This window comes from Globicephala melas, chromosome 5 (assembly GCF_963455315.2).
Source record: "Globicephala melas chromosome 5, mGloMel1.2, whole genome shotgun sequence".
NCBI lineage: Eukaryota > Metazoa > Chordata > Mammalia > Artiodactyla > Delphinidae > Globicephala > Globicephala melas.
In genome coordinates, this window is record NC_083318.1 from 69,078,861 (window position 1) to 69,106,542 (window position 27,682).

A 27,682-nucleotide genomic window follows, 5' to 3' on the forward strand; every position below is an offset into this window, starting at 1 on the left:
GATTAACTCCTGTGGGGATTTAGTTCTGTGCAAACTTCAAAGATCTAAGAACTCCTAGAATTGTTTCCAAAATACTGTAGTAAATGTATTATTTTTTAAATTTTTTATTTGAGTATAGTTGATTTACAGTGTTGTGTTAGTTTCTGCTGTACAGCAAAATGTATCAGTTATACAAATACATATATCCACTCTTTTTTAGATTCTTTTCCTATTATAGGTCATTACAGAGCATTGAGAAGAGTTCCCCATGATATATAGTAGATCCTTATTAGTTATCTATTTTATATGTAGTAGCGTGTATATGCCAATTCCAATCTCCCAGTTTATCCCTTACCCCCTTCATTCCCCCCTGGTAACCATAAGTTTGTTTTCTACATCTGTGACTCTATTTCTGTTTTGTAAATAAGTTCCTTTGTACGACTTTTTTTAGATTCCACATATAAGCGATATCATATGATATTTGTCTTTGTCTGACTTACTTCATTCCGTATGACCATCTCTAGGTCCAACCATGTTGCTGCAAATGGCATTATTATGTTGTAGTAAATGTATTATTAAAGAGGTCCATGATCCTGACATAACATACTTGGATTGAATGTCAGTTTTGCTCTTTATTAGCTGATGACCTTTGACAGATTATTTAAACTTTCTTCCTTACATAAGAAATGGAAATAATAATAGGATCTATTTGATAGGGCTGTTGTGAGTTGATTTATGTAAGTTACTTAGTGCTTGGCACATAATAAACACCGGTGTGTATTGATTATTATATTAATATTATAATTATTATTAAATGGTCCTGAAATTCCATGTAAAAATATTAGCTGTGAAATTCCAAAGTAAAAGAAAATCAGAGTAATGTGGTCTTGGAACCAGGAAGGTTCTGAATCCTACCTCCTTTACACCTGTGAGACTTTAGGCTATAATATAAGCCTTTTGGGCTTCAATTTCCTAATTTGTAAAATGGGCACATTATTCGCACCTTAAAGTGTTGTTTCAGGGATCCAATGATGTAATTAGAGGCATGTTCCAGCACGTACATACAAAACTCCCAATAAGTATGCTTCCTTTACTCATTCTGTTTGCTTTGATACCTGAGTGGGGCTTGTTTTTTATAGCCTACAGTCACTTGACAAGGGTAGAACAACCAACATTCAAGGAGTTGGTAGATTACAGGTAGAGAGACAAAATGAATCATCCCACCCTCACATGTCACATTTTATTTCATACTCCTGCTCAACAAAGCAACAGAAAAGCACAACAGTATGAGATCTTTAAAAGAATGAAATCTATTGCACAAATAAAACATGACATATTATATTCCTGACAGTTTCTCTACCACAGCAAGATTTATTTTTACATTTAACCAAAAAGATAGCTGTAACTCAGGTTAAGATTTACAAGCACTGTGAGACTGGATTAAAATAAAATTTAAGCAATGACTTGTAATCACAAGGATTAAACTTATTTCATATTAGAAAAAGATAGTTGAAAATGTCATTTGATCTTCCAATTATTTTCTTTACTGATAGTTACAGTTGTTGTAAAAGATATGATTGGAGAGAGCCAAAGAATGGTAAGAATTCAAAGCATAGTATTTACTTGTTCTACAATAATATTTTTTCAACTAAAGAAAAATACATTTCTAGATATTTCAAAACTTTTATATATCTAATCATTCGTTGGTTACTTACACTAATGGCAAAGAGGGAGAATTATACCAAATTTCATCTAAAACCTCATTTAAATATTCATTTTTTGCAAGAGAAATAAGAGGATAACCAAATATTCACAAATATACATTTTTGATATATAACAGACAGATACAACTGAAAATCAGGCTCTGTTGTTTTTAAAAATTCAAATAAGTGAATGAATAAATGAATGAATAAATATAAGCTAAGAACCACAACACTACTTATCCCTTTAAATTTCTAAAACTATAGCTAGTGTCATTTCTAAATGAGAGAAACAAAAGCAAGAATTAGCTTTGGGGCTCTGAAGTTTCTGAAGATTTTGAATAATGAGAAATCTTTACATATATGTAACATCCATACAATACATCATTTTTCCTTGAAGTATTTACCACCAAATGTAATTGTCGTTCAGATATCTTCAGATTGAAACTCATTTGAGCTTAAAATACAGAAATTTGACTGCCTTGATTCTCATGTATCAGGGCACCAAACCAATTTGTAATTTCAAACTAATGGGACTCTTGTGTTCTAAAATTGTCCTAGATCTAGGTTCTTTGGAGTTGAATCCAACATATAAATTCCATTTTCTGTCTGTCTTCCTGAGACTAGCAAAATTAACATGTTTGAGTAGTATAATTCTAGAACCAATCCATCCACCTAGGGGGAAATGTCAACTCAAGAATGTTGGGGAAGTGGAATAACTTTACTATCTTAAGATTTTTCTATCAACAATACATTTGTAAAAGACTTAGTGACCACTCTCAGTCTGGTTTTTGTTGTTGTTGTTATTAGGAGGCATCTATATTTATGTCCCTTTTGTAAATAACAGTGTTTCCCCATGTTAGAACTTGAGAATTCACTTCTGTCTCTGACATATCTTCTGATGTCATCCACATCTACTGCTTCAGGGAACATCCATTTTCTGATTATTTCCAAACCTCTATCTCTAACTAAGATCCTTCAGACCCTCACAGACCTCAAACTCAATAAGACCAAACTCATCATTATCTTTCCCTTCCAACCTACGCCCTACTCCAATGTCCTTGCCTCTAGGAGCCCTTTCCTGAATATTGTTCTCCATCATCCACACCAAAGTCAGTGGTACGAGAGCAGAGTGGGAAAGTTCAGTACACAATTTGCCTTAGAGGGCTATTGCAAAGTGATTAAAATGACTGCCTAAATTTACTGTAAATTGAATATAGCTAAAGAACAGAAAAATCTTTCTGCAACTTGAATTCAGTTTTATCATAAAGTACGATTTTGCTAAAGAGGAGTCACCATTTTTTTCAACATACCAGGTAATAGAACACTTATATGATTATTTAAAGTGAATCAAATATCATTAAGGCTGAATTACTTGAGGAAATATATATATATATATATATATATATATATATATATATATATATATAAAGGCAGAGATGTTAAGTTCTAGCTATTATTTGCCAGATTGGTTTAAATTCCAACTTCAATATTTACTAGTGCCATGAATGTGGGAAGTAACTTTTTTTTTTTTTTTTCTTGCGGTACACGGGTCTCTCACTGCTGTGGCCCCTCCCGTTGCGGAGCGCAGGCTCCGGACGCGCAGGCTCAGCGGCCATGGCTCACGGGCCCAGCCGCTCCGCAGCATGTGGGATCTTCCCGGACCGGGGCACAAACCCGTGTCCCCTGCATCAGCAGGCGGACTCTCAACCACTGCGCCACCAGGGAAGCCCAAAAAAGGGATAAAAATTTTAAAACAGAATAAACCAGGAAGAAATATTTAGAACACAAGTAGCAGGCAAAAGGTCAATTTTTAAATCATAAATGTGTCATTCAGATTAGTAAGAACAATATAGTTATGTAAAGAATGAATAATGCATCAGAAATATATTTAATATGTAAAATAGCCAGCAAAAATTGAAATTTTTGGCATATGCTATGCTGGAGTACTGTGCATTATGCTTTACAAACATTACTTCATTTAATTCTTCCAATAATCCCATGAGGATAGATATCATTATTAACCCTATTTTGTAGAGGAGGAATCTGAGGAACAGAGAAGTTAATGAATTTGTTCAACATTAGACGACTTTAGCAGTAAGCGTAGATTCAAACCAAGAACTGTCTGAATAAAAGATCTAAATTACTATGGTAGATTGACAATTCCAAATTAGGGAAGTTTATAAAGGAAAAAAAAATACAGTTTTAAAGAATGTCCCTCTTTTCTATCGTTACTTTGACACACTTACTTGGGAATCCACAGCTTAGTTAAATCCAACCCTCCACCTGCTCTACTCCTTAACTTGTGCAGCTGAACACATTCCTATCAACATATAAAATGATGAAATTTCTCCCATCATTTCCGATTAGTTGATGCCTCATTTATTGGTACTTTTTTTGAAACCAAACTCTGAAGATACTCTTTGTATCCAATTTCTTCTTTAATGTTTCTCTCTTAAATTTATTTATCCAGCTCTGACTTTTCCACTCTTCAGAAACTACTCTTATTCAGGTTGACCATGACCTTTACTTGGCTAAATTCAGTGGTAAAGTTCCAGTCGTCGCCATATTAGACCAATCTGTAGCATTTAAAAGAGAAAGGTACTCCTTTTCTACATGAATTTTCTATACAGACTTGGCTTTCAGGATACATCACACTCTTGATTTTTCTACTGCCCCCAACATTATTTCTTCTAATTCTCTTTTGTTGTTCGTTCTCCTTCTTATCACTCACTTAATGGTTGAATGCCCCAGGGCTTAGTTTGGGAGCATTGTCTTTTCTATCTAAATTCAGTCCCTTGGATATCCCATCTACCCTCATCATTTATATGCTGACAACACCCAACTTAATATTTCCAGTCTAGACCTCTCCCCTGGATGCCAGATCATATAAAACTTCATTATCTTTACTGAGATATCTCATGGCTTTTCAAACTCAACATACCTACAACTCAAAAACAGTGATACCTTCCTTAATTTCCATATCAGGTTAGAGGAATTATATCCTTCAGTTGCTCAGATAAAAAAATCTCAGGGTTAGATGAAGTATCAAAAATAGTTAAATTTATAGAATCAAAGAGTAGAATGAAGGTTTCTAGGGGCTGAGAGAAGAGGGAAATTGGAAATTACTAATAAATAGGCATAAAGTTTCAGTTAAGCATAATGAGCTCCAGACATTTGCTGCACAACATTGTAAGTATAGTTAACAATAAATACACTGATAAAATACACTCAGAGTAAATCTTATGTTGTGTTCTTAACATAATAAAACAAATACCAAAAAAATTTTTAAAGAATGGAATTAATCTGACCCTGAGATTTTTTTTTTTTTTCCTAATCTCAGGTTAGATTTTTCATCTAAAAAAATCTCAGGAATAATGCCAGTATTTATTCCTGTGACTAGCTTATTTCAATTAGCAAAACATCCTCAAAATTCATCCGGATTGTCAGTAATTGCAGAATCTCCTTTTTAAGGATGAATGTATACATTCCATTGTATGTAAATATCACATTTTCTTCATTCAGCTGTCGATGGACATTTAGGTTTTTTCCACATCTTGGATATTGTGAATAGTGCTGCAATGGCCATGGAAAAGTTAATATTTCTTTGAAATCTTGATTTTGATTCTTTTGTATAAAAACCCAGAAAGAAGTGGAATTGCTGGATCATATGGTCCTTAACTCCATTTCTCTCAAATCCCACAACCAACCTATCAGGAAATCTACTTTAGCTGTACCTTCAAAATATATCCTGAGATTTGGGACCTGTGAATTTACAATTTTCATCAAATTTGGAAAGTTTTCAGTCATTGTGTCTTCAGTTTTTTTTTCAGACCCTCTCTGTTTGAAGTTATCCCACAGCTCTTCTCTTTTAATTTTTAAATTCTTTTTTCTCTGTATGTTTTATTTTGCATAGTTTCTACTGCTATGTCTTTAATTTTGCTAAGCTTTTCTTCTGCCATGCCTAATTAATCCCTGTTATCCATTAATGCCCTTAATCCCATTCAGTGTATCTTTCATCTCAGTCATTGGAGTTTTTATATCTAGAAGTTTGATTTGGATTTTATTTATACCTTCTGTGTCCCTGTTTAACAATTTGACAGTATGTAACATAGTTATAATGTCCCTTTCTGCTGATCTAAAATTCATTTCAGTTTTTATTGGTTGATTATTCTCCTCATTGTAGGCTGTGTTTTATTGCCTTGAGTAATATTTGATTGAATGCCAGACTTTATGAAGTTGTTAATCAAAATTTCAGAATCAAAGACCTGATCAAAATAAAGAAGCATTTATTTGGGGTTTGTAAGGACTACAGCCTGGGAGACACGGATTCAAGAAACACTTGAATTATGTTCTGCTGGACTACAAAATGGAGAAAACTTATAAAGGCAAAAACCCTAAGGTCACACTTAGTTACTTGAGTTGTTTATAAAGAATTGTAATTGGAACTAGCAAGAAGTAAGAGTGCTTGTTAAGCAAGGATTGGTTGGGGCTTAAATGGTTGCATAGTTATAAGAAGCAACAACCTTGAGGCCACAAGTTCGAAGCTAGCAGATGTTCTTTTAAAAACGGTTGGTAGTGTCCTTGAGTTTGGTACAGTTCACAGAAAGTTGGAGTTCTCAGTGGTGCAGGGACATGTCTGAGACCAGATGCTCAACGGCCATCCAACTCCATTTTGTATGCCCGAACTATGATTACTCCATTATGATTTCAATCTGTCTAAATTTTACTTTGTAGAGTGCCGGATTTTTTTATATTCCTATAAATCTTAATCTTTGTTCTGGGTTGTAGTTAATTTATTTGGAAACAGTTTAATCATTTCAGGTTTCGCTTCTATGATTTGTTAGGTAGGTCCTGAGCAGAGATCAGCCTATGGCTAATTATCCCCAAGTACTGAGCCAAGACCTTCCTGAGTTCTCTATTCAATGTTCTTTGAATTATGAGTTTCTCTAGTCCAGCTCCTGAGAATAGACATTGAGATCATCCCTGTGTGAAAGCTGGGAAGTGTTCCCTCTGTCTATTTGAATGGTTCTGTCCCTAGACTTGAGTAGATTCCTCATACATTTACTCTGATGAGCAATTCTCAGAATACACCAGACTACCCTCTGCAGATTTCCAGAATCCTCTCCCTCTGTGCAGCTCTCTCATTTCTGGTAGTCTATCCGATGAACTATAGTTAGCTTAGTTTCTCTGGAAGCTCAGCTCTTTCTCCTCAATTCACAGAATCCTCCAGGCTCAGCTTTAGTGGTGCCTCCTGTACTATGGCCTGTAAACTCTCTCAAAGCTATAGAGGTCACCTCATTTGCTTCCCGTTTCTCAGGGATTACCGTCCTCCATTGCCTAATGTCTAATGTGTTTTAAAAAATGTTGCTTTATGTATTTTTGTCTGATTTTTTTTTGGGCCTTTCAGATATGGGAGCAAATCACATCCCTGCTACTCCAGTTTCAACAGAAGCAGAAGTTACCTTGTGACTTTTGTAAAAATAGAAAATAAAAAGAGGGATATAATATTTTCAAATATAGCCAAATAGCACATATATGTGTTTCTTCATACAATACTGACTTCTTATACATTTTTAAACTATTTCATATAGCTTCATTTTCAAATTTATTCTTGCAATGTTTATATTATTTAAATTTTGCTGAACTATATCAAAAAATTTACATTCTTTGAATAAGTTATAGTAAGTTAGAAATAAAAACAATTACATTTTCTTACCTTTATTGGATAGACCAATTACATTTGCTCCTTAAGGATAGAAAGGAAATATGATATCACTTGCAATCTGAGATATTTAGATAGAAATAGTTTTTGAGATAATTAAAATTAACCTTCATCAAGAAATGACTCTTGTCATCTAATCTAGCTATCTAAGATTGCATGGCATTTGGGCAATTTACCAAAATCATGCCCAATTTAAATTATTTCATCAAATCCCAGTTGATACTGATATGGACAAATATGAAAAAGGATTATTAATTTTAAATCAGCAACAATACTCCAATGTCTTCCTTCATTTGGCATGTTATTGACTCAGAAAAAAATTAAAAATGACTTCAGATAATTTCCTCATTCTTATGTAAGACTGTCTGAAAAATTATAAAAGAACTAAACAATACAGGCAATACAAACAATACAAGAAAATGAAAGTTAATTACCTACTTTGATTGGTGTTGTTCAAACAAATTAATATTTTATGAACTAAAAATGAAGTGCTTTCTGGAGATTCAGTGGGAAGTCCACTTAACTTGGAAGAGAAATATAAATTTGGGCACAGCATGTGTTTGAGCTTTGGCAGATTACTTAAATATTCTGAACATAAGTGTCCTTATCTATAAAATCACATTAACTGTTTATACAAATTTGCTGTGAAGATTAAATGAGGTAATACATTTTGCAGAGCTTTACACATGCACATTGATATAATCATTTGTATTATTAAATATTTCAATATTTATATTATAAAACATTAATTAATCATACTATGAGTCATAGCAGCCTGAAAGTTTATCTTCTCAGTGAAAGATTCACTTTAAATTCAATTTCCCTAGTTAAAAACAATTCTTTATGATATGAAGATTCAAATGTCATTCTCACTGTCAATGAGTATTAAAGTACACGTTGTTCCAGTATTAAACTGTCATTCATAATTTAATAAGTAAGCAACCAATGTTCAATATTCTGCACTGTACACAGGAAGTTATTTATGTATATATACGATTTATACCACTATAGACTGTAATATATTTTAAGTTATTGTTGAATGTTTCTATATGCTAAAACTACAAACTTTGCTCAAATAGGAATAAGGACTTTAAAAAAGAAATCATTCACAAAAGACAACTAATTCAATATGGGACAAAGTTGCCTGGGAATATGATAGGCTAGGAAATCTGAAGGGAATCTTAATATAACTAGATCTTACATAAAATATTTTTTTAATGTGTGCCTGGGCTCCCAAGAGGGAAGAAAATCCCTATGTGACATCTTCCCTACTTGAAAAGCAAACACAAATAAACAAAAACCAGTAAGCTAAAAGGTGAGGTAGCCTAGAAGAAATACAAACTCAGAGATTCAACTTGAAGCTTAGTTAAAGTGATGACATTGAACCTATGTATCCTCTGTTTAGCCTCTTTAATAGGACCAAGGTTATCGCAAGAAAGTAGTACACTTGGAGGCCTGCAGGACCAAATACAAATTTTCTCTGGAAAAAAGGATACCCAACATGGGTTCTCTGGATTTCCACAGATTAAAATGAAAATTGTTGAACTCATAAACAAGATCACCAAACATATAAGAGAACATGGAACTATCAGGGTCAGAGAAACAAATTGAAGGAATATTCCTAATTAATTTACATCTTCTATAACACTTCAGATAACAGAATATAAAATAGGTAATAAAAATAATTATATAGAAAATATTTTAAAAATAAAAGATAAAAATCACACAAAAAGTAGGAAACTAGTAAGTATAAAAAAATTCCCAGAGATATAAAAATGAAATGAGAATTTGAAAAACATAACCCATAAATATTGATATAAAAATATTAATAGGTGAGTTAAACTGATACAGTTGAAGAAGGATTTAGTGAACTGAAAGATCTGAGGAAATTACCCAGAATGCAATGCACAGAGGTTAAGAGAGGAAATTATGAAGGGAAAATAAAAGAATCAATATAAAGAATAGACTGTTGTATTCTAATGTATATCTAATCAGCCTATTAGAAAGGAGAGTAGAGAAAATGGGAGAAATCTGATATTTAAAGAGAAAATAACTGAGTAAACTCTACTGATGGTGAAGGATAAGAATCTACAGACATAGTGCAAGATATTCGAAACAGGGTGAAAAAAAAAACATAAAAAACCTGTATAAACTATAGAACATTAAGTACAAAGAGTTGATCCTGGAGAAATAAGTAATACTGAAGTCAGACTTCTTACCAGAAAGAGTGTAAGCCAGAGAACATAGGAAAGATTATAAAGGGTTTGAGAAACTTCTTTTAAGGAAAAAAAATATACTATTAGAGTAAAGGTGATATATGTATACTTTTGGGAAAGTTACTACCAACAGAAATATATGAAAAGACATTCTACAAAATGTAGAAAAAGAGGAAATAAATTTGGAGGAGAAGATGGGAGATACATAGATAGAAAGGATAGATATCCACTAAAAGAATAAAAATAGAATGTGTAAGAAAATAAAAGATATAACCTCTAAACATATAAAAAAGAAAAAATATATGAAAAAAGAAAACTTCAGGTATTGCCCCCAAAAAAGAAAAGGGCAGAAAAGAAAAAAAAAAAGCATAAAAAGGGAAGGACAAATAGGAATCAAAAGAATTCACATAGAAATAACTCCAAATATATTTTTAAAACTCTCAATAAACAAAAATGAATTAAGTTTAATATTTAAGAACGAATTAACAAAACAGATTTAAAATATCCAGATACCTGCTGTTTAAAAGCAACTTATTTAAAACATAAGGATAGTTTAAAGTATAAAGTAAAAAGAAGAAAAAAGTTAAATCAGGAAAACTATTTACACAAAATTATATTAAATTCAGGTAACATATTTAAAAATAACCTTTATTAGGGATAAATAGGATCATTACAAAGTTATGTTTATTTTACCAAGAAGATACAATAATTCTAAATCCATGTGCCTCTAATAAAATAATCTCAATTACAGAGAGAAAAAATGATAAAACTAAAGGGAAAAATTGTAAATGCACAGTGATAATTTTCTCACTTATTCTTAGATCAGGCAGAGAAAATTTTTATAAATATTTATAAATTTTGAATAATACAAGTAACAGTTTTGTTTGAAAAGGTTGAACTCCCCACCCAGTATTTAAATAACAAACATTCTGCTTACACACTAAGTCATAAAGCAAGTATCAACAAATTTAAAAGAAATCTGTATTAAACATAATATATCTTTCCTTAACTTGTTAGAAACCATTCCCCATTATTTTGTAAATTTTTAAAAAGTATCCTTCTTAGTAATTATGAGTAAAGAAAGAAATCATCCTAAAGGAAATTTAAAATTAATTATAATGGAATAATAAAATTATTATACAGAAAATTTGTGGACTTCAGTAAAAGCGATATTTTTAAGGTAATATATGACCATCAATGTTTATATTAAAAGAGTGGAAAACCTTAAAATTAAAAAGTCCAGTGTTTAAATGAAGAAGGTAGCAAAAGAACAAAAGAATAAAACCTGAGAATCACTGGAAAAAATAATGAAGTTAATACAGAAATTAACAACAAAAAAAGAAATATTGTAGACCCTCCAGTTTCAGCAGATGTGGAACCCCAGATATGGAGGGACAACTGTAGGTATATGCATATAAAGAGATATCTTCTCCAAAACCAAAAGCTATTTGTTCTTATAAAATATTAATAAAATTAGAAAACTCCCAGTTAGATTTCTATCGTATTAGAATCCTCATTACTGGCTCAGGACTTGGTTGCCTAGAATAACTGCTACATTTTTCAACGTCTCTGTCAGCTAGTTTTGCCCATGTGATTAAGTTCTGAGCAATTAGACGAAAGCGGAATCTTCCTTATAAGGCACGAGCCACATCCTTTTTCTTTCTCCTTTTTGCCTTCCTTGGGCTGGATGGAAACTTGATGGCTGGGGATGAAGGAGACTTCTTAGTCTGTGAAGTGCTTTTGGGAGTGGAGACAGAGGAGTGAATAATGAGCTAGAAGGGGATAATGCCTATAGACTTGGGGAACAAAGCCCTTATATCTGTGCTGATCTACCTGCCTTCAGACCTAAACAGAAGTAAATTAATATATTTCTATCTCACTTGAGCCACCTTTATTTCTAGTCATTGCTAATTTGCTGAAAAAGATAGAATTTTGCAGGAGGAAAAGACTCTCACATGAAATACCTTCTATTTCTTTTTCAATTAAAATAAGGTGAATCATTAATTGATAATTAATTGGGTTGGGAGGATGAAGTTGAAGTTGTGATCAGAGAGGATAAATAATCATTTCAGAAAATAAACATATCAGGAAACAAGTTAGTATTGCCACCCTGGTAGTGGTGACAGTGATTTAGAATTGTACCAATTTGCCAAGTAGTATAACTTTTCTCCAAGATGTTTCAAATGTTTGGGTTGAAGTACAGAGAAGGGTGATAGTTGGAAAGAACCAGTATGGGTGTTGCCAGGAAAGTATTAAGGCAAAAGGTTGAAGGTGTTTGACAGATATTTATTATAATAAATGGGGCACAGGACCTAGATCAGTCAAAAGGAAAAATAAGTGAAAAGTGAGGAAATGATGGATCTTAATGCATTTTAAGAATTTTGTAGATAACTCAGGAAGAGATATGGAAGTTTTGAAGCTCATTGTCTGAGAGTGAAATTATTTCACTCAAAATGTTCTAACTTCTCTCCAAGTGTTCAGTTCAAAGACCTTTTTTCTCCACTGTAACTGGTAAAAACAGGACTGGATGAAAGTTGGGAAAAATTGCCTTATGCAGTTACAGGTAAAGGCAATGTTGTTTAATGAGAAAATTTTAAACATTAAAAAAAAAAAAAAGAAAATGGTCTTCAGAGAACCCCATTTCCAATGGCTATATATAAGTTCTTCATGAGGTATAGAACCACTCGTGCCCTAAGAATTATCCTAGAAATTAGTATGAACATACAAAATGCTAATAAAAATATAGGCATTCTCATTATCCAAACTCTCATTAGGTGAACTAGATTTCAATGTACTTTTTCAGATTCTTGTGGAGAAAACCATATCCCTTACCATCTAAATTCTTACTGCTTGAACTCTCCTTGATATTTGAAATGGGAAGCCAAATATATCCTCGTAGTAAGGGAATCCACTTAGGTATATATGTTACATTTGTCTTTCAATCTAAAGTTTTTATTCCAAATATTTTGTACTGTATTATTAATAAACTTTATAAAAGATTTTAACATTGTTCTCCACAGTTTTTTGTCACCACTCCATTTCTTATACCTGATTAATTCAGTGATATCCTGCTGGCTTCAGTCTTAAAATTTTTCTACCTCCTCAAAAATTTTTAAGCCATTTCACTTATATCCTTCATTAGGGTTTTTTTAAAAAGGCAATCTTGAAAAAAAAACATTAAAAATACATAGAAAATCAGTTTCTGAAATTTTTTCATGCAAAACAGCTCATCAGATTTCAAATACCCACATATGTCAGAAGTCATATTCAAAGAGTGGTGTTCAATGTGCAGAGGTGGTCAGGCTTGGCTGAGTTGCTACTATTAACGGGTTTCTTTTGTATTTCCCAGGTGGGGTCCACTAGCATTACCAGTGATTTAAATTGGAAAGGTTATAATGAGCATAATTTCAGAGGGTTGAAAGTTGGCAAAGGAAGACCATAAATTGTAATATATGACTGTGGGAGTTAATTTCATTCCAAGTGGAATCAAGATTCTTGAAACAGACATAAGCTTTAACCTTGTGTTATTTCCATTAAAAAGAGAAGTTTAAAAAAAAGCCATATCAGTATGATGTATAGATCATGAAGAATTATGGATTTTAAGAATTTATTAAAGGCATGATTTAAAATGAGCTACAGAAATCACAGGCATCCATAGGCTCTTAGCCTCAGACACATTAGACAGAGCCTAAAATATAAACCACAGGCCATTATCACTGATGAACATAGATGCAAAAATCCTCAACAAAATACTAGCAAACAGAATCCAACAGCACATTAAAAGGATCATAACGCCATGATCAAGTGGAGTTTATCCCAGGAATGCAAAAGGATTCTTCAATATATGCAAATCAATCACTGTGGTATACCATATTAACAAACTGAAGGAGAAAAACCATATGATCATTTCAATAGATGCAGAAAAAGCTTTTGACAAAATTCAACACCCATTTATGATAAAAACCCTCCAGAAAGTAGGCATAGAGGGAACTTACCTCAACATAATAAAGGCCATATATAACAAACCCACAGCCAACATTGTTCTCCATGGTGAAAAACTGGAACAATTTCCATTAAGATCAGGAACAAGACAAGGTTGCCCACTCTCACCACCATTATTCAACATAGTTTTGGAAGTTTTACCCACAGCAGTCAGAGAAGAAAAAGAAATAAAAGGAATCCAAATCAGGAAAGAAGAAGTAAAGCTGTCACTGTTTGCAGATGACATGATACTATACATAGAGAATCCTAAAGACTCTACCAGAAAACTACTAGAGCTAATCAATGAATTTGGTAAAGTAGCAGGATACAAAATGAATGCACAGAAATCTCTTGCATTCCTATACAGTAATGATGAAAAATCTGAAAGAGAAATTAAGGAAACACTCCCATTTACCACTGCAACAAAAAGAATAAAATACCTAGGAATAAACCTACCCTAGGAGACAAAAGACCTGTATGCAGAAAACTATAAGACACTGATGAAAGAAAATAAAGATGATACAAGCAGACGGAGAGATATACCATGTTCTTGGATTGGAAGATTCAACATTGTGAAAATGACTATACTACCCAAAGAAATCTACAGATTCAATGCAACTCCTATCAAACTACCAATGGCATTTTTCACAGAACTAGACCAAAACATTTCACAATTTGTATGGAAACACAAAAGACCCTGAATAGCCAAGGCAATCTTGAGAAAGAAAAGTGGAGCTGGAGGAATCAGCCTCCCTGTCTTCAGACTATACTGCAAAGCTAAAGTAATCAAGACAGTATGGTACTGGCACAAAAACAGAAATATAAATCAGTGGAACAGGATAGAAAGCCCAGAGATAAATCCATGCACATATGGTCACCTTATTTTTGATAAAGGAGGCAAGAATACACAATGCAGAAAGACAGCCTCTTAAATAAGTAGTGCTGGGAAAACTGGACAGCTACATGTAAAAGAATGAAATTAGAACACACCATAACACCATAAACAAACATAAACTCAAAATGGATTAAAGACCTAAATGTAAGGCCAGACACTATAAAACTTAGAGGAAAACATACACAGAACACTATATGACATAAATCACAGCAAGATCCTTTTCGACCCACCCCCTAGAGATGGAAATAAAAACAAAAATAAACAAATGGGACCTAATGAAACTTAAAAGCTTTTGCACAGCAAAGGAAACCACAAACAAGACGAGAAGACAACCCTCAGAATGGGAGAAAATATTTGCAAATGAAGCAACTGACAAAGGATTAATCTCCAAAATCTACAAGCAGTTCATGCAGCTCAATACCAAAAAAAGAAACAACCCAATCCAAAAATAGGCAGAAGACTTAAATAGACATTTCTCCAAAGAAGATATATAGATAGCCAACAAACACATGAAGGAATGCCCAACATCACTAATCATTAGAGAAATGCAAATCAAAACTACAATGAGGTATCACCTCACAGTGATCAATAAGAATGGCCATCATCAAAACATCTACAAACAATAAATGCTGGAGAGGGTGTGGAGAAAAGGGAACCCTCTTGCACTGTTGGTGGGAATGTAAATTGATACAGCCACTATGGAGAACAGTTTGGAGATTCCTTAAAAAACTACAAATAGAACTACCATATGACCCAGCAATCCCATTACTGGGCATATGCCCTGAGAAAACCAGAATTCAAAAAGAGTCATGTACCACAATGTTCATTGCAGCTCTATTTACAATAGCCAGGACATGGAAGCAACCTAAGTGTCCACCAACAGATGAATGGATAAAGAAGATATGGCACATATATACAACGGAATATTACTTAGCCATAAAAGGAAACGAAATTGAGTTATTTGTAGTTAGGTGGATGGACTTACAGTCTGTCATACAGAGTGAAGTAAGTCAGAAACAGGAAAACAAATACCATATGCTATCACATATATGTGGAATCTAAAAAAACAAAAACAAATGGTTCTGGAGAACCTAGGGGCAGGACTTGAATAAAGATGCAGACATAGAGAATGGACTTGAGGATATGGGGAGGGGGCAGGGTAAGCTGTGACAAAGTGAGAGAGTGGCATGAACATATATACGTTACCAAACGTAAAATAGATAGCTAGTGGGCAGCAGCCACATAGCACAGGGAGATCAGCTCAGCGCTTTGTGACCACCTAGAGTGGTGGGATAGGGAGGGTGAAAGGGAGACGCAAGAGGGAGGCTATATGGGGATATATGTATATGTATAGCTGATTCACTTTGTTATAAAGAAGAAACTAACATACCATTGTAAAGCAATTTTACTCCAATAAAGATGTTTAAAAAAAAAAGGTAAACTGTATTCAGACACAAAATGAATATACTTCACATCAGTAGGCATAGTTCTATGCTTTTTAAACATAATGACATTTAATTTAAAGTTCTAATGAGACTCAAAGACAAAAGTAACTCTGGGAAAACGTAAAAATAATTCACAGAAGAGGCTACAGGCAAAACTGTGTCTTGAAGTCTGAAAAGGGTTTCAATAGGCATAGATGGATGGAAGATAGGGCGCGTGGCAGGGGAAAAGGAATCACATACAAAGTCGCAAAGAAGGAGTACATACAACCCATTTCAGGGTCAGGAAATACTCCACTACAGACAGAGGATAAAGTGCTTAAAGGAAAGAGCAAAGAAAAATAGTAAAAAAAATAGGGTCTGTAATTTAGGATATGGTCATATTATGAAGGACCTTCTATGCTTTGAATTTTTCCTTGAAATGGTTAGCTACTGAACAGTACGCTGATGTGATTAGATTTGGATTTTGGAAAGAAACCTCTGCTGAGGAGATGGAGTGTGAATAGGAATGGAGAGAGACAAGGCATGAAATTTGTTCAAGAGACAAAGGAAGGCGAGGCCTAAGGGAAGGCAGCAGCATTAAGGGTGAAGAAAGGGGAAGGTCCAAGGGGCACTTCAGCAAAGAAGCAACAATTTCTTTCAACTGGACCCAGGGTATTTTTTGTTGACAAGAACTGATGAAGGTTTGAACATGAGGGTGGGGAAATAAAACAGAAACAACAGTGACTCTAAGCATTCCCTTTTGACCAGTAGTGTGGGTGCGGCCTCCCAGACTGTCAGTAGATCAGTACCTCAGATACCTTTCTGAGTGGATGGGTGGTACCACACAGGTATTTGTATGGTGGTGAGTATAAGAATTTTCCTGGACGTGAAGGTGTTAATGCATATGTTTCCACAGAGGCTTTCAGATGCCATTCTCTTTGAAATGGCTTCTTAACAGATAACAAAATGAGACAAAACAGAACAATAAAACTAATTGGGGAGAAATAGAGTGAATACAAAAATCACTTTACGTTCACTGGCAAACCCTGGCAGTCAATCATATGTTGTTCAGGCAAATCTATTTTGTTAAATGGAGACATTGGCTATAAATATAGAGAACTTTAATATATATGATTTTCCCTCTAAACTCTACCACTATTACTTTATTAACAAAATTATTTCTAAAACACTCACCTGGATATAAAATATTGGGGATTGATCACATAAGTTATACAGACTACATCGTCCAGAGACTACTAAGGTGCATATACTTATGAAAGAACCAACAGCCTTCTGAAATGTTTCTCCTCAGTGAGTTTGGCACTATTCACCTGGCATTTATTAGTGACCACGCTGGAGGTGGACATTTTTGGGTTGATTTGTAAATAACGTACCTCATGTAATCCATATCAAAGTTCACTAATCCAAAATCAAGATGTCAGATCAATTATTGCCACCATCTTCACAAAACCACAAATCAGCTCATTATTTTATGATCTTCACCCATTACGTGAACTCTGGAAATTACCAAAATGATAGTGCTACAGAGTAATGCAAATATCCCTTGAGAAGGAGATGTCTAATGGGTGAATCATACACCTCAAGGGAACCACAAATACCCTTAGCTTATTAGTCATTGCTTTATAAGCAGTTGTGTCTCTGTAACTTAAAAATGATTTTTATTGTGTACTGGAAATTTTTCTCTCTTTATACTGTAAGATGATATTCATGAATATAAAACACAAAATTAGATCATCATATTTGCATTTGTTCCCAGGTTTCCTTAACCTCCATAAATGTGTGCAAATAAATCTTGAGAGTCTACTAAAATGCTTTTTCTAAGAGGAAAAGCATTTTAATAACATCACTACTTTTTTTTTTGCGGTACATGGGCCTCTCACTGTTGTGGCCTCTCCCGTTGCGGAGCACAGGCTCCAGATCACTACATTTTTAAAACAACTTCCAGTGTACAGCTAAATGAGTTAGTCCCATCAAACAGGAGCACTTTGTTAAATATTTATTAAAAAGGAAGACACAACAAAGATTATACATTGATCAGGAACTGAGGCAAATCAGTAAAAATCAGAATATTTTATATATTAAAATTATTCAATAAAGAATTTAGTACAATACGTGGTTGTAAGAATCTAGTATATTAAGTTGTGATTGAGTTTTAACTTGAAGTATTTATCCTGGTGTTTTCTGTACATCCTTCCTCTCAGGCATTTTCCCTTGTACCCTTTATATATTAGTAGAGTTTATGTATTCACTTCATATGCAGTCACAAAGATTGAAATCCATGTGTACAGAAATCTGTGTACAGAAAATAATCAGTCAGTGCTGCACGATGGTAGAGCTGGTGCTGAGGTCCCTTTACCTCTTCCTGGTCGTGTGACACTGGGAAGCTATTTAACTTCACTGTGCCTCAGGCTTCCTACTGGTAAAGTGGGCATAATATTACTACTTGCCTCATATTTTCTGTGATAATCAAATGAGTACATTCATGGAAAATTCTTTGTGTAAGTGACTGCCAGAGTGAATCTAGCTCAATAAATGTTAGCTACTGTTGATAAGTATTGAACTACAGAGAAAGGAAGAGAAAATGAGATAGCCTAAAAAGCAAATAATGGAATGGATAACTTCCTATTAGACCAGGAAGACCTCTACATCAATACTACCTGAGAGCAGAATAGGAAGTCTACTCAGGGCCAGTTGCTTGAGGAACTCATTACCAAACCAGAGCCTGGAAATCAGATCCTGTGGATAGCCAACCATGTGATGATGGAAAATACCCCCAAACACTTCTGATCAGTGCATGATCCTGGTAGAGGATCATGGTACATTGGATCAACTTCATCCTGTGATCGAAGTAGGACTAGAGATGAGCAGATAGAGATTTCCCTATGAGCATGAGCCAGGTCAGCAGTAGACACCTCACTTCTGTTACACATGGTTGTGATTTGCATGGTCTGACACAGTCCTTCACTTTTCAATTTGGATATCAACACATTTACACACAGTACAAAATAAATAAATAAGTAAATTTTATCACAATAGAAAAGAGTCTAACAATTAACCTGTTGCTAGTCTTTAAAAGGCATTTTTGCTAATTGCAAGGATGATAGAACTTTATTTTAAAATAGAACATGGACCATTTATACAAGTCTGCCTGCCACCTGAAAGCAAGACCATTTTCTCCTCTACCACTGATATCTCCTCTGACTTAGAGATAGAAAGTCTATACCAATATTATCTGTCTGTAGAGGAACTCCCCAGAAAGTTGGTTGGAAACTGGGAAATGGGAAATGACACTTGTACATTGCACCTTGAAAAACTTAATTCCCAAAACTTAACTGTTGTGGATGAAGAGAAAAAGACCTGTTGTAACTGTCCCTTCTGGTGATTGGATTTAAAATAATAACGATAACCATAACAATGCCAGTGATTTCTAACATTTATTGAGCAGTCAATATGTACTGGGCACTGTATGTTACCTAATTCAGGGAGTATATGGTAATGAATATAAACTTGATTAAATGTACTGAGGAAGTACAAGGAAGAAGTAATGGTATTGTGGTTAATCTCAACCTGGGAGAAAATAAATGTGTGACTGTTCTCTTCCTGATACAGTGATATAGAGGTGGGAGAAGTCCAGTGGGCTTTCCTCCAGAAAGGACTCAGAATTTCCACATACAAACTTTGTAATTTACCTATATCCAATGTCTGATTCAGAAATAAGACATTTCAGCAAATCATTGAAAGTTCTTCTCTTGGTGACAGACTCATAGTAATCTAAATGTGAAAGTGATTTATAAAATCAGAACAGCCATGATGCTAATCTGTAACAACAGAAACTATTTATAGAGACAAGAACATTCCTAGTCTATACACCCAGCACATTGTCTCACTGTAGGCAGACCTAAATGAGAAGCCAAATACTGATGAAGAGTTAGCTCAGTGTGTAAGTGTGATATTGTGATGTATAAGAAAAATATATGTTTGGTCTTCAGATGACCAAAATATATTTCTCACATATATTTGGTCTTTTCCTATGGTTCCTGACTCACAACCCAAAACCCTTAGAATTTCCTTAGTGCTGTGCGCGACAAATGTGTCTTTTGTTATGTTAATGAGGTGACCTAAGGATGGGGGCTGATTGCCAGGGGAGCCAACCCTGTGATTAGAGGGTTGGAACTTTCAGTCTTATCTCCCTGAGCTCCTGGAGGGGAAAGTGGGCCAGAGAGTGAATTGATTGCCAATGGCCAAAGCTGTAATCAGTAATGCCTGTATAATGAAGCCTCCAAAAAAACCCCAAAGGAGAAGGTTCAGAGAGCTTCAGGCTTGGTGAACACATGGAGATTTGGGGAGAGTGATGCCCTAGGAGAGAGCATGGAAGGTCCCTGCCCTTTCCTCATAACTTGCCTTGTGCATCTCTTATATCTGGATGTTCCTGAGTTATATTCCTTTATAATAAAACTGATAATCTAGTAAGTAAAATGTTTCTTTGAGTTCTTTGAGCTGTTCTAGCAAGTGAATGGACTATGTGGAGGAGGTCATGGGAACCTTTGGTTTATAGTCAGTTGATCAGAAGTGCAGATAAAAAATGGACTTAGAACTGGCCTCTGAAGTCCAAGGAGGGGGTCATTGGAAACTCCAATCTATAGCCGGTCTGCCAGAAGTACAAGAGATAACCAGAGCTTGTGATTGGCATCTGAAATATGGGGACTGGGTGAGGGGGTAGTCTTGTAGGACTGAGCACTTAATCTGGGGAATCTGAAACTATCTCTGGGTAAATAGTGTCAGAATTGAGTTGAATTATAGGACACCGGCTGGTGTACCAAGCATTGCTTGAGGGTGTGTGGTGAAACCATGCCACCACTAACACACAATTTGGAACTGGTACCAAAACACCCAATTTAGTAAATAATCAGAACAAAGGGATATGATAAATTGAATATTAATCTAAATTAGGCTTACTTTGCCTGATGCAACGATCTGACAGTAGGGATGATTTTGTCCTGATTTTGACCAGGGTATTCTGATGTATTTGCTAAGTCTCTCTGTTCTGGGGCAGAACTAGGATGGACACTGTAGGGCTTGCTTTAAGGATCTACTTTTGTTAGGCTTCTGTGGCCAGCCAACAACACTCTGATTGACATTTGTTATTTTGAAATGTTAAAACTTGTAATCAAGTTATAATCTTGTCCATATGATCTGGAAGATATTTTGTCTGCTAAATATGAACTTGAAACCTCCTTTTTGACTTTAGGGTTTAATTCTCAGAGAGAAAATTTAATTCTTTGATTTCTAGTATCTAAGAAGTTGGCATACATACCTAATTGAGTTTTTAAATTTTTGATGCAAAAAAATCTGGACCTAAAATAGAATATTAAGTCAATCATCTAACTAGTAATATGCCTTTCAACTGAGAAGTTTATTGTGCCATATGTGAGTTTACTATGCAATTCTTAGAATAGCCTAAGAATAATAATTGCAATCACATAAAAAGTGAAAACACATGCAGCTGTGATCTGCTTCCTTAGAAGCTTAGCAAGACAAATCCCATTTATCTTGACTTTCAGTCTACAATTGTTATACCATAAATAACTTCTCTTTCTTTGTACATTAGCTTTAAATATGCATATCCATTCATCCCATTATTCTTAACCTGCATGAACAGCTGGATTCATTACAAGAACAGAACTTTCTCTTTCTTCCACCCAGAATGAGATGAGAGAATAATTTTAAACATTTACAACAAGATTTGAATGAAATGGCAAATAGGCAGGATGCGGATGCCTTTCCGGGCTTTCTGTTCCAGTAGCTTCTTGTTTTCCAGTCAGCAGAGTGCTCTGCTCTTCTTAATGAAACCCAAGTGTTCTGTATTGCTTGCCCTATAATTTTCTGGACTGAGTGAGCTGTTGTCTGTGCCAAGAGAGAACTACACACTTCATTATCTTTTCAATAGACCTGAAAATTATTTGTTTAAAAATATTTCCCACTGTCATTTTTAGAGGTGTTTGCAAGAGTGATTGTTATAGAGGTCCCAATAATTATAATTTAAGAGTTGCTTCATATTTATTCTCTCCTATATTTCAATAAGAAACAACGTGAGATTTAAAAATCACCTGTCTTCCATGGCTTTGTTTCTTTTCCCAAGAGTTGTCCATTCTTTATTCATCAATATTTTGATTCACAAGCTACTCCCTTCTCATGAATTCATTATTCCCTTTTCATTCTCATGAGAGCACTTCACAGTGCATCTTCTAAGGGACAGATTGTACCATGCCCTTGATTTCTCTCTTCACTACCCACAAAATCATCATGTAACAGTGCTGGAAATTTATCTTGTATGTACAGCATTTCATTGCTGATGTTTTTTGAGCTTTTTTCCCCACATTTTCCCAGTGTACTTTTCTAAAGTACTTCATAACTCAATTCTACAAACATGTCTACAATTTCAAGAGTTTTATAGAAATTCAACCATGGTCTGTGTATAGACAATTTATATTTTTTAAGAAAACTAGCCCAGAGCTCCCAATTCCCTCTTTATTCTAGATCTACATAACTGCTAATGACAAAGCCAATTTGAAATACTATTGATTCCTGACATTGTCATATTTTAATATCCAGTAAATTACTTTTTTTCACCAGATAGATTCCACTTCCTGCTATTATCCTTTCTTTCCTAGTCTTTCCACACAGTGGCAGATAAAAGTTCTTGTCCCTGCCTTAAAGAATTAGCATACATCATCTCAAATCACTTTCTTTTTTATACCAGTTTACATTAAAGAGCTCAAAAGGCAATACCAAATTCACCCATCTGCATTAGGAGTAGCAGGAAGGCACCAGGAAATGAGTAGAGATGTAAGTGAAATCCTTTTTCTGCTGCTTAACAGCTTTTAATTAAAAAAAAGACCTATTTGCATGTAATTGTGATTTTTTTTGGTCTGTTTTGCGGTACACGGGCCTCTCACTGTTGTGGCCTCTCCCGTTGTGGAGCACAGGCTCTGGACACGCAGGCTCAGCGGCCATGGCTCACGGGCCCAGCCACTCCGCGGCATGTGGGATCCTCCCGGACCGGGGCACGAACCCACATCCCCTGCATCGGCAGGCAGACTCTCAACCACTGCGCCACCAGGGAAGCCCCTGTGATTTTTTTAATGTTGTGTTTTATTTGGAGCAGACTTTATACTATATTAAAAATTAATGCTTTATCAAGAATTCGGTGTAATGGTTCTCAACAGCTACTCTACTATCTTCTGAGCATCTTCAATTTCAGACTCACCTGCAGCTAGAGTTCTAGATTTGATTTAGATTCAGACAAACAGATAAACTCACACAAGAATTGAAAAGTGAAAAACAAAAGAATGAAAGGCATCTTCTGGCTGTGAAGCACAGTCTAGGAGATGTGGAGATTTCTACAGTAATATTAGCAGTAGTCCCACTCTTCCATCTCCACAGGACTTGAAAGCAGGGCACAGGTATTTTCCTGATAATGATAATGATAGTGATAATTAATGATAATGGCAATTACTTGGTTATGATGGTTGATTGTGGCAGTGGTGTTAGTTCTGGCACCAGTAACTCTCTGATTATACAAGAGGTAACAACTCCCTTGACAGCTGTTCTGCAACACATCTTTGAGAGAATTTCCTAACCTAGAGCTTCTTTCTGCAGTCTTCCAATGAGTCTCTATACAATTCATATGCTATAAGAAATCCATTCTTGTTTTCTTTGGTCTGCATCTTAACGATGATTTTTAAAATAACTGATGGCAAGATTGTTTGAAAGTAATGGATTCTTAAGAGAATGAAAAATTGGAGTTGATTAGGTGACCTGGTTTAGTTTTAAGTTAGCAATGTTTCTACTAACATGAGATGGGCTATGGGTAGTCTATGACATGCAATGTTAAATGGGTTACTTGAATTATGAGAGATAGTATATGAGATTGGTTGAGGTCATAGACTTTAGAGATTTATGGCTTATGATTGAATTCAGGTTCTACCATACAATTAGCCGTGTGGTCTTTCACAAGTTATTTAATTTATCTGCATCAATTTCCTCATCTGTATGATAGTACTAACTTAAAACTTTGTATGAAGATTATATATATATATATCTAAAGTGCCTAGAAAGATGTCTGAAAGGGAGTGCTTTTTTGTTATTTGTAAGTATTATCATTACTATCATTTTTGGTAGTTGTTATTTGTCAAGAACTGTGAAGTCTAAGATTATACCCTACATGTAAGCTAACAAGTTAGCCAGCCAGGTTTTCTGAATACTGGCAGGAGACATGAGATTCCTGGGTCAGAGACAGCTTTTTTACTCAAAGCCATAGCAATAGCCAGCATATCATGATGTTTGCATATATTTCTTGAGCCCCAATTCCTACAGAACAACAAAAAGAGTTTCAAAGAACACCTGCTTGATGGGTTACATTATAAGAGAGGAACTTCAAGCTTAGAGAACCTGAATTTTTTATAATGGGCAATAAAACTCCCTGACTTATGCCTCAGTGAAAGACATTATCATTATCATACTGGATTGTAAACAACTAGACTTTGCTACTGTCTTTATCTTCCAAGGCTGTTTGTTATACAAATGTATTTGAAAAGAGTCTGGGACAAAGGCAGCCAGTGCCTCTGCTGATGAGATGTACAGAAATTTGAGCAACTCATGGAGAATTGTTTCAAAAAGATCTACCTCTTATTTCTACACCATCTTGGCTTCTGGTGAATTTTTCCATGAGTATATGCCACTTTATTGATTCTTCTAATAAATCTGACTGATCGAGGCTTGGATTATATCTGTTCAGCTTGTCTCGTACATCATTTAACTAGGGCTATCATCAATTCCTACTCCAAGACGGAGGATGAAACAAACTGCACTATTGACCATAACCATGGTCTCCGAGGTCCTCACACATATCCAGCTGAACAAATCCCATAAAACACCAAGGCCTAACTTGAGAAGCCAGGAATTTTTCTCTGTAAATCTTTGTACTAACGTTTCCCCTTGTCCTGAGCCATTAATCTATGTAAAACAGAGTGTATTAACAATCACAGACAATGGCCTAGCCCTCAAGGAGGAAATCTAGGATGGTTCTATCATTCCTAACATCTCTGGCCAGTGAGTTAAAGATTATCTGAATGTCTTCATGGGTCAAGGCAGTGTCATTTACCATTTCAGATAAAGTCAGGAAAAAAATTTCCTACCACCCTTTCTAATTGGACTCCCATTATAGGGATAAACTGTCCTCAGGGTATCTATAAATAATGAGTCAGTTATCCCTCCAGGAAGTCCCCCTGAATAATCAAGGATAACCTTATTTTGGAAAGAGCTCTATAATCTGAGGGCTAAATGATCTACTGGCAATGGTTCCTTAAATACTTGAAAGTCTCTAAAGTGCAATTCACCATGTTTCAAGCAGGAAAGGAAGTTAGTGTCTGGTTTCCATGCAAGAATTATAGTCCTGAAGCACATTTGTTCCCTTTGAAAAGAAAGTGTTATTTGCAATTATCAGGGCCCTTCAACTGGGACCTACATAAATTGAGGGGCACAGGTTGCAATGCTTCCACTGTGGCTGAGAAGAGGAAAAACATGAAATTGTTAGAGGAGGAGAAAAGATATAATTATGAAACATAGCTTCATCATCAGTTGGAAAACAAAGGACAGAAGTATTTACTCATAATTTCTCCCTTGCCCTATTATATATGGACTTTTTTGCTTTTTTTCTCTTCCTTTTGTCCATACTTCACATAGCCTATGGTTGTAGGCATAGGCTTTATGTCATCATAGAATGTCAACACAGAATTGTGATTATACTAACGAATATTGAGACTGAACACCTCCCAGAGAAAGATTCTATGACTGCTAGAATTTGTTTTTGGTTTTTTTTTCCTTTTGGAGAGTTGCTGAAAATATTTTTACTGTTCAGTGATGGTTTAATTATGTTTAATATTAGCTTATTGTTATTTCTGTTGTGGGATTTTTTTTTTTTTTTTTTGTAAATTTAAGTATGGAAAGAAGGGTACTTGTGGAAATAGAGTAGTCAAATGGGTAAACTGACAGTAGGGTGACTTCCTATATTTTGGAAGTTTGAAAGATAAATATTATATAATTCAATTTCTGGCTGATTTATGTTTGACCAATCAGATGCTATTCTTTGAGATTTGAAGACTGATGCAATCTGAAGACTGTGCTTCTGTTGCTTCAGCTGTTTCTGCTGGTAAGGGTGGTAATGGCAATTGATTTTACTTTGGCAGCATTAGCAGATATTCCAGTCACTAACCTCATAGATATTAAGAAGAAGGACACAGCATGAATCTTCCATTAAAGACTGTATGTGGCACAATGTGGTTCGGGACCGAGGAACATCAAACTAGCTTCCTGATTGGGGGTCTTCTTTTTTTTTTTTTTAACATCTTTATTGGAGTATAATTGCTTTAAAATGGTGTGTTAGTTTCTTCTTTATAACAAAGTGAATCAACTATACATATATCCTCATATCTCCTCCCTCTTGCGTCTCCCTCCCACCCTCCCTATCCCACCCCTCTAGGTGGTCACAAAGCACTGGGCTGATCTCCATGTGGTTGTGGTGTTACAGATCTTGGACCAGTCATTCCTTAATTATAGAAGAGAACAGCCTTGCTGGCCTGGTCCACAGTGAAGATATTTTCCTGTAAATTCATCCCATATTCTATTTTATTAACCTTCCTAACAATTCTGTAGGCTCTTTTTAAAACTCTGTAATAAATTATTCCTGCTTAACATGGGTATAGTGGGCTGTTTTCTGCAACTGAAATCTGATTGATATAGTACCATAGGTTTACTCTATAAAAATAATTATTTTTAATGAAGTAGACAGCTTTAATGCCCTATAAATTGTGAGCACAACTCATATAAGATAAATTCCTTCAAGTTCCTGTATATTTTCTTTTAAAGTAATCTGTAGTCATTCTAATTCCTTCGGACCTAAAATCAAAATCAATCCATTTACATTTGACTGCTTTGAGTTACTGTATTATGCAGGCACTGGATTTTTTTTTAATAGTTTCTTATTTCAGAAGTGTGCACAATGTTTACAGAGACACTTGCAGTTTTTCCATAAGTAGTTAATTACAAATAATTTTTTTAATAGCAAATACTAATACGATGGCCACAGCTGCATCTTGATGTATGCAATCTTAAGATGTTTTCTAGGCACTTATCTCTTTAATAAGGTGATTCTGTTTTATTATTCAGTTGAATAATAGAAGATACAATTATCACGGACAATGATGGAAGATTGAATATTGTCACCACATTATCAAGATGAAGTCATTCCCCTTTGAGCTTTCAAGTAAAATTTGGCTGAAGTCAATTGCCAGATTTTCTTTTTAGAAACTCATTCAGTCAGGAAATCTGTTATACATGTATTGAACATTTAGTGTATACAGAGAACTGAAGTCTGCAATAGAGCACAGGAAAAGCAATTACCAGAACATTATTTTGAAATGGTGACACTCACTTGCCCATGCTGTTTTATATGACTGAGACCACATGCAGAAAATTAATCAAACAAAACCTCAGGGGTAGGATCTGAAGGCATCTACTCGACTCAGATTCCTGGGGTTCCTTCCCTACTGCTCTGCCACAGAGCATGGAGTTTCATCCTGGAACTTCCCAGTGGATTAACACGTGATTTTTGTAAAGTTTTACTAAATATCTAAGTAACTTATACTCATATTAATTCCTTTCAAGGCAAGATAATTATAGAA